A 4,388-nucleotide genomic window follows, 5' to 3' on the forward strand; every position below is an offset into this window, starting at 1 on the left:
GGATAACACATGATGGAGATGGTGGTTCTACATATGTTGCAGGGATGTTTGCAATATGTGGAGGAGTTGATATCATGGATAAGATTGTTTGGATATGAAAATCTTGGTGATAGGATGGATGGTGGATATTGTCGAGGACGACAATGACTTCAGGTGGAGGAGGATGCAAGGACCTGCGGTCCAAGGCATAACCGTCGGTGCGAAGTGCGACTTGGTTGGAGTGCACGAGTTGGAGAAAGGCCAAGCTAAGCACTTGAGCATGTGTAAGAAAGTGATGAAAACGGTCATGAATTTATATGAAACAAGCTGGTGGTTCGTCCGAATGAGTTGACGGTGAAGGAATTGTAATTCGGGCATTGGTCGATGGGCTGACCAACCGAGTTAACAAAGAAAGGCATCGGTTGAACAATAAAACACAGGTTAGCCAAGGGTGGCACGACCGCCCATGGAGGGTATATATTATGCGCGTGGATGGGGAGCAAACAACACATTCGAACTTGATCATTCGGTCATCGGTTGAGAGGTACGAAGAAGTGTTAGGAGGTTGAGTGGAGGCGCAGGTCTATGCGCCCACTCATGGGCAGAGCTACACAGTAAACACACAGACTCAGATATCAGGTGAAGGCGTGGGTAGGAAGGCACCTGACATTCAGTGGAGGCACAGGTGACTCGGGTGACTCGGGTAGGTCGCCCGCCCGTCATGCAAGATGAAACGTGGCGGTGGTCTCAGGTTACTCGGGTAGGTCGCCCACCCGTTGTGCAAGAGGAAACACGGTGGTGGTCTCGGGTGACTCGGGTAGGTCGCCCCCCCGTCGTGCAAGAGGAAACGCGGTGGTGACTCAGGTGAGGTTGACCGCTCGTCGTGCAAGGTGAACAAAGTTTGGTTGAGGAGTGCAGTTGGCGGTTTGTGTGAGGGTGCACCCGCCCAACTCGGGCAAGGAACTCGGTTGGCACACGAAGGTGTGACATGTTGTAAAATTGGATAAGTATGTAACTTGGTGTTTCCCAAGTATACTTGTAAATATTGGAAAGTTGAATAATATATTGAATTCGGGCATATTCATTGTTCAGGGAGTTGCCCCTCCCTTTATATTGTTGCAATTGTCTTGTTATTTATAATTGCTGTGGATAATGAATGTGTATGGGTGTTCATTGGTATAAAGGAATAATAATAATACTTAGTTGAGAAAAACAAACTAAGTAGGCAAGTGGTTAGGCGTAGTCCATGAACATAAGTATTGGTGAAAAGAAAGTGTTCGGTGGTGTCGCACCTCGCTATAAGCAGTTGAAAGACTACCGCAAGTGTAGGGGCGTGACAATACTCCTCTCCTTTCCACATTTACTTCCCTTGCAGACTGGAAAGGCAGGGTTTTAGTATACTAGGCTGACGGGAGTGAATATGTTCGAACGGAGACCTGCAACTTGGAACCTTGACGAGTATTCCCTGAAATTAATGTTCCCTGCAACTTCGTATCAACGACCATCCCCTGAAATTAATGTTACCTGCACCTTGTAGCTTGATGAGCATTCCCTGAAATGAATGTTGCTTTGGCAGAAGTTTGGGGCACAAGTACAAAATTTCAGGAATTATTGGTGAAATTTGAAGCCGAGACCTGCGGTTTGCTATAAATCGCATGCCATCCCAGCATGGAGGGAAATAAGTTCTTACAGACATTTAATTTTCCTACAGAATACATGCATCTCTATCACAACAGCATGGAGCTATCACACCAACACAGAGGCAAAGAAGGTCCTAAAGACAATTACGTCCAAGCAAAGTCTCGGCCACCTGCAGAAACTTTATCACACGCCATCCCAACATGGAGAGAAAGAAACTCTTATAATGTAACATGTTGCAGTTTGCAAATAGTTTATGACCCAACCAATTCATAGGAAGAAGACATGCAGTGTTGGACTTCACGTTTCACAACATCAACCTGATTTCTTTTCTTTCTTTCCGAAAACACAAGGTACCTTTTGTCTCTTTCAATGGCGATATTTTTGTTGCTATGTTTCGATTCACCCTACTGGATTAAAATTTCACACCCGCATTACCCAACAACTTCAATGTTTTTTTGTGTTTCACCGTGACTATGGTACATTTAAGCTAATGTTAAAGTGGCCTTCTTTTACACATACTTCTAGGAAAAAGATGAGGCTTAGACACTGAAGCCTCTACAAACCATTTGTTTTGCTTGCAACCTCTCTTTTACACATAAATATTTTAGCAAAACCCAGAAATTATGAAGAATAATTGCCTTGTCTGTGATGCCTGTCAGTTTCTCCAAGTAATGGTTCACGCACTTGCAAGTATTTGAAAAGCCCAACTCTTCTTAAGATTCATCTGTTTGTTTGAGAAGGGTGTATGTTTATTCATTAGGACTGACATTATCTTCCATCATAAGTTTTGCTATTCTGGAAGCAACTTTATTAACACGAAGATATGTGTGAAGCAAAGAGTTGTAAACTTTCGTGCTCACAAATTTCACCCCTCTTAGAGTCTTCAAAAATTCCTCTACACTTTTAACATCACCTTGCTTCTCAAAATGTCTTAAAATTTCAAACACATTTTCAAATTTTGGTTGCCAATAATTTTGTCCAACTGACAGAGACCTTGTCATTGCCTCCATAGCCTTGTGAACTTGTTCGCTCTGTATATAGGCCTCGATAAGGCTTTCCTAGGTAATGGCATTTGGTTTGCCTCCATTCTTCATAAAATTCTGAAGGAAGACTTTTTCTTTTTTCAAATACCCTTGTCTAGTATAAACACCAACGAGGACATTGGATACTTTGATATCATCAAACGATTTCATAGATAACCATTTTTTAACAAAATCCTCAGCTCCCTCAAGATTCCCCACCCTTACCAATGAAGAAACCAAGTATATATAGCTTCTGTTTGTTGACATAGGAAATGTCAATTCATAAGATTGCCAGGTTTTGTATACTTCATCTTTATTCCCTAGCATACCATACAAACTAATTAGGTGATCATATGTAACTCCATACTTTCATTTTGTCTTAACCTCCACTTCTATCATTTTCTTCCCCAAGGTTTTCAAATCATATTCTGCTTTGTCAAGGACTTGGGCCTTTATATAAATGCTTCCTACAATGTTGTCAATATTCCAAATTTGGATCTATATTATCATCAAGCTCCAGTTCAATCAACACCCCTTCCACTTGATCCATGTGTGACAAAGCCGCATAACTTTTCATCCAAATGCTATAAGAGTATTTATCCAGTGAGATACATTTTTTCTTCATTCCTTGGATCGCCAGAGGCACCTTCTCAAATTTCCCCATTTGATCATTGAAGATTTGGGAATGTTACAACTACTTCATATTGATAGCAACAAATTTTTGATGGGAGCATGTGTGCTGCTACCTTACAAAACCTAACTGTACATTTGGAGATTCAAAATGGGAAAACTTACGCTGAAACATGACCAACAAATCCTCTAGAAAGGCCCTCTCAACATACCACTCTTTGTTGTAATAGGAAAATATCTCCAAACTTTGCAGACAATTTGCGTGGTACCCCAAATTAGAGATGGAAGTTTCCTACAAACTTTCTAACAGTAGCCACAATCATGCTAAAACCATGTCTAAAAAATATTCAAACTATGGTTTTCTGGGCACAGGGATATTGTGTGGAGACTAGAGAGTCCAAGTGTTTGTCACAATAGACACAAGATTAGCCTTAGTGAACACTGGAAGTTCATGCTTCTCATGTCACGACATGTCCCCCAATTGTTAAATACAATATCCCTGATGAGAAACATATTACTGGTGTCTAATCTATGGACATAAACATAAATCCAATTCACCTGTGTATATTCTTTGCACTTTTGTTCCATATTGACAAACATATATTTCTAGAATGGATTATTCATAGTGTTCATGCCTGAAAGAGTTCGTGTTGATAAACAAACAAACCGGGATGTTCTATGAATCCCATATCCATCTAGAATCCATATGTATCATGTTGTAGATCATATCTTGTGTTAAAAATCACAAGAGTTACTCTCATGACATATCAAAGATAATGGGCCTATTTAAAGTCGATGTCACCATAGTATTTTAAAACATAATTAAGTCTAAATCTTAAACTAATAATAATAATTGTGCTACCAATTTCACCCTATAGTTAGAAACAAAGCACAAGAGGAATTAGAGGTTAACTCTGACCTATTACCTGACAGCTAGAAACAGAGCACAAGAATAATTAGAGGTTAACTCTGATCTATTACCTTACAGCTAGAAACAGAGCACAAGAGGAATTAGAGTTAAGGTTAACTCTAACCTATTGAAGGAATCAGAGTGGCCCAGTGAAAGCGAGGATTGAAGACCTAGAATTGATCAAACTGCCTGTAAATCTAAAGCAA

General features: G+C 40.4%; 1 pseudogene; it reads right to left on the reverse strand.

Annotated features, from left to right (window-relative positions):
• Positions 1-2,333: 2,333 nt before the first annotated feature.
• On the reverse strand, positions 2,334-3,306 carry LOC149185844 (large ribosomal subunit protein mL101 (rPPR4)-like; annotated as a pseudogene).
• Positions 3,307-4,388: the final 1,082 nt, after the last annotated feature.

This window comes from Pinus tabuliformis, chromosome 3_1, assembly GCF_031772625.1.
Source record: "Pinus tabuliformis cultivar Carrire ecotype Pingquan chromosome 3_1, CPIR1, whole genome shotgun sequence".
Taxonomy (NCBI): domain Eukaryota; kingdom Viridiplantae; phylum Streptophyta; class Pinopsida; order Pinales; family Pinaceae; genus Pinus; species Pinus tabuliformis.